Source organism: Xenopus tropicalis, chromosome 3 (assembly GCF_000004195.4).
Source record: "Xenopus tropicalis strain Nigerian chromosome 3, UCB_Xtro_10.0, whole genome shotgun sequence".
In the NCBI taxonomy this organism is placed as follows: Eukaryota; Metazoa; Chordata; class Amphibia; order Anura; family Pipidae; genus Xenopus; species Xenopus tropicalis.
Genome location: NC_030679.2, coordinates 3,449,117 through 3,457,822, shown reverse-complemented (window position 1 = coordinate 3,457,822; position 8,706 = coordinate 3,449,117).

The window sequence follows — 8,706 nt, the reverse complement described above, 5'->3', positions numbered from 1 at the left end:
ATTGAGACGTCAACATTTGTTTCTACATAAATTTTCCCCCTAAATTTTTGTTTTTGAGAATTGGGACGTTAACATTTGTTTCTACATATATTTTTCCCGCTAAATGTTTGAGAATTGGGACGTCAACATTTGTTTCTACATATATTTTTCCCTTAAATTTTTGTTTTTGAGAATTGGGACCTCAACATTTGTTTCTACATATATTTTTCCCCCTAAATTTTTGTTTTTGAGAATTGGGACATCAACATTTGTTTCTACATAAATTTTCCCCCTAAAGTTTTGTTTTTGAGAATTGGGACGTCAACATTTGTTTCTACATAAATTTTCCCCCTAAATTTTTGTTTTTGAGAATTGGGACGTCAACATTTGTTTCTACATATATTTTTCCCGCTAAATATTTGAGAATTGGGACGTCAACATTTGTTTCTACATATATTTTTCCCTTAAATTTTTGTTTTTGAGAATTGGGACCTCAACATTTGTTTCTACATATATTTTTCCCCCTAAATTTTTGTTTTTGAGAATTGGGACATCAACATTTGTTTCTACATAAATTTTCCCCCTAAATTTTTGTTTTTGAGAATTGGGACGTCAACATTTGTTTCTACATATATTTTTCCCCTAAATTTTTGTTTTTGAGAATTGGGACGTCAACATTTGTTTCTACATATATTTCCCCCCCTAAATTTTTGTTTTTGAGAATTGGGACGTCAACATTTATTTCTACATATATTTCCCCCCCTAAATTTTTGTTTTTGAGAATTGGGACGTCAACATTTATTTCTACATATATTTCCCCCCCTAAATTTTTGTTTTTGAGAATTGGGACGTCAACATTTGTTTCTACATATATTTTTTTCTAATTTCTTTTTGTGAAGAAGCAAAAGAACTGAGTTGAACTTTTACACTAACCCTTTATTTGAGGAGAAAATGGTTGTCCCAGTGATTTGGTGAGTGACTGTAGCCATGTTGGCTAAGTTTTTGACTAATTTAGGAGGAATTCTTAACACGCCCTTGTATTAAATCACTGGAGATTTATTAAGAAGCAATCATGTGAACAAAATGATAATACATATAGAGGAGCTATTGAAAAAAATATATATAAATAATATATATATATTTTTTTTATTATAATTTTTTTTTTTTTTAAATAAATAGCCCCTGCTTAGTAAATCCAAATCCAGGACTGAGGGATTTAATTTCATGCAAAATTTGAATTCAAATCTTTGTTTACAAATAACACACAAATTTTAACATGCAAAATAGGGGTTCGATATGGTTTCAAAATGGTCTGAATTGGGAAAAGTAGGAATTGGGCACTTGCCTAAAATTGAAATCGACTTTTTAAACAAGAACTGCCGTGAATTTCAATTTTTTTTTTAAAAAAAGGAAAAATTACAATTTTGATAAAATGATTGCACATTTCTTTTAATGTGCAAGGAACTTTCCAACTTAGAAGGGGAATAGAAGTCACTTGTGTGGTACAAAGCTATGCTTGAGGATCATACAAAGGTTGTACCTGGAGGGGGGAGGGTTCAAATGCTCAGCCTTTTGTAAATATATAGTTGGGCACCACAAGACACAGACAGGGTAAATCTGACCTTTTATGCACCGAGGGTGTCCATACTTTGTGGATGTGGGGTCCATTAGAAAAGTTAAGGCATAAGGGTCTGTGAGCTAATATGTTACACTCATGGGAAATGGAAAATAGCAACAAAGGAACAAACACTGAGGTATTTAGAAGAACAATGGCCAATTCACCAAACAATTTTTATTAAAAATCTGAATAATGGGAAATGCCATAAAGTGGGATTTAATAGAACCGTGATATTCTGGTCAGCTGGTCAAGATCTTCTGTTAGATAATAATATACTTTTTAGGTAACCATGAATTAAATTATATACCACCAGTATGGATGCACTGTTCTTGGACAACTTTCTGAACTCCTTGGGTGGCCAAGCACTGGATTCCATTGAGACATCATCACTCTCTTAGATTGTGTGCTTCCCCAATGAAATTGGGCTAGTTAGGGGAGGAGATATTCAGCCTGCAACTAGTTTCTAGTCTTCTCATGGAAATGAAGAGCATCATTGTGCAGAAAAGAGATTAAAAGAAATGAGAAAGGCAACATGGGCGTCAAGAAATCAAAAAATAAACAAGAAAAAATAAACAGGTAGAGAAGAAAAAGGATGGGAAACAGAAGAAAGGTGGTAGGAAGGAGAAGATGGTGGGCAGAAGAAAAAATGTGGTGGGAAGGAAAAGATGGTGGGCAGAAGAAGAAAGGTGGTGGGAAGGAGAAGATGGTGGGCAGAAGAAGAAAGGTGGTAGGAAGGAGAAGATGGTGGGCAGAAGAAGAAATGTGGTGGAAAGGAGAAGAAAGGTGGTGGAAAGGAGAAGATGGTGGGCAGAAGAAGAAAGGTGGTGGGAAGGAGAAGATGGTGGGCAGAAGAAAAAAGGTGGTGGGAAGGAGAAGATGGTGGGGAGAAGAAGAAAGGCGGTGGGAAGGGGAAGAAAGGTGGTGGGAAGGAAAAGATGGTGGGCAGAAGAAGAAAGGTGGTGGGAAGGAAAAGATGGTGGGCAGAAGAAGAAAGGTGGTGGGAGGGAGAAGATGGTGGGCAGAAGAAAAAAGTTGGTGGAAAGGAGAAGAAAGGTGGTGGGAAGGAGAAGATGGTGGGCAGAAGAAGAAAGATGGTGGCAAGGAGAAGATGGTGGGCAGAAGAAGAAAGGTGGTGGAAAGGAAAAGAAAAATGGTGGGAAGTAGAAGAAAGATCATTGGAAGGAGAAGAAAGATGGTAGGAAGAAGAAGAAAAATGGTGGGAAGGAGAAAAGAAAGACAAATTTCAAAAAAGAAGAGAGGTGGTAGGAAAGAGAAGAGACAAGAGGAGGACAAGATGGAAGAGAATAAAAGGGAGAAATGAATGAGGTAGGCAACTTATAAAAGGGCAAAAAGGCACAAGGAGAAGACAAGGACAGGAATTAACAGAGAAGTGAGAGAAGGGACAGAATTTCCACCAGTAGCAACCTCTGCTTTCTTGGTAGTCCTCCTGCCACCCCAGCTGCTGAAAGGGTAGTGTTGGGAGCTGTAGATCAACAACAGGTAGGGGGTGGCAGGGAGTGGGCATCAGTGACAGAAATAGAAGCTAAAAGTCATGTTTCCCAGGAGGATCTTCTGGCCAAGGAGCTCACTTCCAGCTTACTGACCTGTAGACTTAAACAAGCCCCGCCTCCATCCCATTCTTCTCTATAAGGAGATGGAGCAGTTGGCTGAGCTGTTACCCAGAAACCAAGGGAGTCTCATAACAATGTGAATCCGACTTCAATCTGGGTGGGAACGGGGAGACTTCACCTTGGAGATCAAACGCTTTCTCATTCTCCATTCCGTAGGGACTTCCCCCCCCCCTCCCAGTTAGGGTTGAAAAATAGCTGCACGGTATTTATTGTGGTAATACATTCCCATTAAATCAATAAGGTCTGATACACTGTGGTCTCGTGTTTTTGCCCAACTTTTTGAAGTTCCAAAATGGAATTATTTTTTATTTTATTTGAATATTTGGGAGGAAAACAAGGGGCGGGGCTCGGTAGTCGTGTTTATTTCTGTTCGTATCGAGAAGGTTGAGCCGAGTTAAACATTTTTGAGTGCATTTAGGATTTTAAAAATTCACAAGAATTTAAGCAAGAGGTCAGGTGACTTGGGTTTTATCTTCTCATCACCGAGTGTTTGTTCATGAGAAATGCCAGATTGTTAACCCTTTCTGAGGTGTTTGTCTACTAACTGTCACCTCCTGTTCTGTTCTGTCAGCTGGATCAGCCTTCCCAGAGGCTATTATCCAACCACTGCTACTATAGGCACCATCTCTCCCTACTATACCTGCTATCCCACAGCCCCAGTCCCTTCCCAGAGGCTATTATCCCCCCCCACTGCTACTATAGGCACCATCTCTCCCTACTATACCTGCTATCCCACAGCCACAGTCCCTTCCCAGAGGCTATTATCCCCCCACTGCTACTATAGGCACCATCTCTCCCTACTATACCTGCTATCCCACAGCCCCAGTCCCTTCCCAGAGGCTATTATCCCCCCACTGCTACTATAGGCATCATCTCTCCCTACTATACCTGCTATCCCACAGCCCCAGTCCCTTCCCAGAGGCTATTATCCCCCCCACTGCTACTATAGGCACCATCTCTCCCTACTATACCTGCTATCCCACAGCCCCAGTCCCTTCCCAGAGGCTATTATCCCCCCACTGCTTCTATAGGCACCATCTCTCCCTACTATACCTGCTATCCCACAGCCCCAGTCCCTTCCCAGAGGCTATTATCCCCCCACTGCTACTATAGGCACCATCTCTCCCTACTATACCTGCTATCCCACAGCCCCAGTCCCTTCCCAGAGGCTATTATCCCCCCACTGCTACTATAGGCACCATCTCTCCCTACTATACCTGCTATCCCACAGCCCCAGTCCCTTCCCAGAGGCTATTATCCCCCCACTGCTACTATAGGCACCATCTCTCCCTACTATACCTGCTATCCCACAGCCCCAGTCCCTTCCCAGAGGCTATTATCCCCCCACTGCTACTATAGGCACCATCTCTCCCTACTATACCTGCTATCCCACAGCCCCAGTCCCTTCCCAGAGGCTATTATCCCCCACTGCTACTATAGGCACCATCTCTCCCTACTATACCTGCTATCCCACAGCCCCAGTCCCTTCCCAGAGGCTATTATCCCACTGCTACTATAGGCACCATCTCTCCCTACTATACCTGCTATCCCACAGCCCCAGTCCCTTCCCAGAGGCTATTATCCCCCCACTGCTACTATAGGCACCATCTCTCCCTACTATACCTGCTATCCCACAGCCCCAGTCCCTTCCCAGAGGCTATTATCCCCCCACTGCTACTATAGGCACCATCTCTCCCTACTATACCTGCTATCCCACAGCCCCAGTCCCTTCCCAGAGGCTATTATCCCCCCACTGCTACTATAGGCACCATCTCTCCCTACTATACCTGCTATCCCACAGCCCCAGTCCCTTCCCAGAGGCTATTATCCCCCACTGCTACTATAGGCACCATCTCTCCCTACTATACCTGCTATCCCACAGCCCCAGTCCCTTCCCAGAGGCTATTATCCCACTGCTACTATAGGCACCATCTCACCCTACTATACCTGCTATCCCACAGCCCCAGTCCCTTCCCAGAGGCTATTATCCCCCCACTGCTACTATAGGCACCATCTCTCCCTACTATACCTGCTATCCCACAGCCCCAGTCCCTTCCCAGAGGCTATTATCCCCCCACTGCTACTATAGGCACCATCTCTCCCTACTATACCTGCTATCCCACAGCCCCAGTCCCTTCCCAGAGGCTATTATCCCCCCACTGCTACTATAGGCACCATCTCTCCCTACTATACCTGCTATCCCACAGCCCCAGTCCCTTCCCAGAGGCTATTATCCCCCCACTGCTACTATAGGCACCATCTCTCCCTACTATACCTGCTATCCCACAGCCCCAGTCCCTTCCCAGAGGCTATTATCCCACTGCTACTATAGGCACCATCTCACCCTACTATACCTGCTATCCCACAGCCCCAGTCCCTTCCCAGAGGCTATTATCCCCCCACTGCTACTATAGGCACCATCTCTCCCTACTATACCTGCTATCCCACAGCCCCAGTCCCTTCCCAGAGGCTATTATCCCCCCACTGCTACTATAGGCACCATCTCTCCCTACTATACCTGCTATCCCACAGCCCCAGTCCCTTCCCAGAGGCTATTATCCCCCCACTGCTACTATAGGCACCATCTCTCCCTACTATACCTGCTATCCCACAGCCCCAGTCCCTTCCCAGAGGCTATTATCCCCCCCCACTGCTACTATAGGCACCATCTCTCCCTACTATACCTGCTATCCCACAGCCCCAGTCCCTTCCCAGAGGCTGTTATCCCCCCCCCACTGCTACTATAGGCACCATCTCTCCCTACTATACCTGCTATCCCACAGCCCCAGTCCCTTCCCAGAGGCTATTATCCCCCCACTGTTACTATAGGCACCATCTCTCCCTACTATACCTGCTATCCCACAGCCCCAGTCCCTTCCCAGAGGCTGTTATCCCCCCCCCACTGCTACTATAGGCACCATCTCTCCCTACTATACCTGCTATCCCACAGCCCCAGTCCCTTCCCAGAGGCTATTATCCCCCCCCACTGCTACTATAGGCACCATCTCTCCCTACTATACCTGCTATCCCACAGCCCCAGTCCCTTCCCAGAGGCTGTTATCCCCCCCCCACTGCTACTATAGGCACCATCTCTCCCTACTATACCTGCTATCCCACAGCCCCAGTCCCTTCCCAGAGGCTATTATCCCCCCACTGTTACTATAGGCACCATCTCTCCCTACTATACCTGCTATCCCACAGCCCCAGTCCCTTCCCAGAGGCTATTATCCCCCCACTGCTACTATAGGCACCATCTCTCCCTACTATACCTGCTATCCCACAGCCCCAGTCCCTTCCCAGAGGCTATTATCCCCCCCACTGCTACTATAGGCACCATCTCTCCCTACTATACCTGCTATCCCACAGCCCCAGTCCCTTCCCAGAGGCCATTATCCCCCCACTGCTACTATAGGCACCATCTCTCCCTACTATACCTGCTATCCCACAGCCCCAGATGGACCTGCAATGCGATTGGTCGGAGGCAAGCAGTTCATTCCTTAATTTATTTAATTTCCTCTCTCTGTCCCTTGTTACAATATGGATCGTTGGCCCTAATGATCACTGGGCGGCTAATGTCTAATAATGATTAATTATTAATGTCTGAAGGGCTTTCCTTGCTCTTACGCCCGCAGGTTACTCAGCGCTGGGATGTCGGAGCCACACAAAGACTTTATTCATAGCATTAGGGCCCTTTCCATGGAAACGCGTCTGTGATGGCAAAATAGAGACACAAGTCCCCTGTCCCCATTGGCCGGTCGGCAAGGGAGAGAAAACAAGGGTTTGACCAGTGGCACCTCTCAACCAATCAGCAGTGGGATGGGGGGTAGGGCAGCTATGATTAACTGGAAAGTTATGACATTGTCAGTGCTCAATAGCTGGATATACTGTACATTGTATCTGAGATAATTCCATGGGCGAGATCAACTATGGGCTATGGTTGCTATTGACTAGATTATGGGCTATGTTGCTATGGGCTAGATCAACTATGGGCTATGGTTGCTATTGACTAGATTATGGGCTATGTTGCTATGGGCTAGATTAACTATGGGCTATGGTTGCTATGGGCTAGATTAACTATGGGCTATGGTTGCTATGGGCTAGATTAACTATGGGCTATGGTTGCTATGGGCTAGATTAACTATAGGCTATGGTTGCTATGGGCTAGATTAACTATGGTCTATGGTTGCTATGGGCCAGATTAACTATGGTCTATGGTTGCTATTGACTAGATTATGGTCTATGGTTGCTATGGGCTAGATTAAGTATGGGCTATGGTTGCTGTGCACTAGATAAAATATGGCCTATGTTGCTATGGGCTAGATTAACTAATCTATGGGGTATCTATGGGGTCATAGTGTTGCGTAGTCGCTGTGACTCACAGACTGTTGGCCAATCAGCTAAGAGAATGGATTTTGCCCTTACACCACAATATCTGACTCAGAGTTTAAATACAAATGGTGACATTAAAGGGGAACTTCACCCCAAAACTGCTTTTTGCCTAACGAAAGCCAATGCCACCCCGGGCAACTTCTCATCATCCAATGATACAGAATGTTCTGTGGGTTTATGTTACGTGCGAGTGGATTTGCTATTATTCTGCCGCTGATTTATTACCTGAATTCTGGGAAATTCCCAGAATTCAGGGGGGGGGTTGGTGGATAAATGGGCGATTTAAGGCGACACTTAGGGGCTGACAATGGATATTAATGGAGTTACTACTTTCTCCTGAGCCGCTTTGTCCCTATTGGGCAGAATAAATCATTTGGAGCCGCGGGGGGGGGGGGGGTGGGGTACGACTCAATGGGGGGTCATTTTCACACTATTTTCACCCTTTATTTCCCCTTTACTTCCCTTTCTTCCACCCCCAATTGGTGCCGATCATGTGATGCCGGGGAAGGGGGAGAACAGAGCTTGTTTAATTCAGCTGCCCCCCCCCCCCCCCCGGCTCTGAATAGAATAACAGGGATGTAGCCGAGCGCGAGTAACGCGGGTTTTGTTGGCCGCCCGAAGCCCCGGAACTGACTAAGCCCCGATATTATATCCAGGATTGAGAATAATAAATCCATTTTGTTTCCTGCAAACATTGAAAACACGAAGTAGAAAAACAGACTCTGCCGTCGGCGCGGCGGCCCCCGGGGCGGCCATTGTCCCCGTGTCAAAAGCATTAGCTCAATGGCGGATATTCTGCAAGCTCATACCTCCTGCCTAATGCTCTGTGGGGGCTGCGTGTCTGCTCTCCAAACAGGAACCCCCCCCCTGGGGCCGGGGGGCACATAAGGGCTTGGGATACAATGGCAACGGCCGCCATTATTAATAGGAAGATGGTTAGAGAAAGAGGAGTAGAGTTGGCCGTACACTGGTCACCAAATGAGAAGATCTTCTCCCAGTAGGCCCACCTAAAGGGGAGCAATATCGGGCTTATTTGATCGTTTGGCCCTAGGGCCTATCAAACCTGCCCAATGGAGATCTGGCCAATTT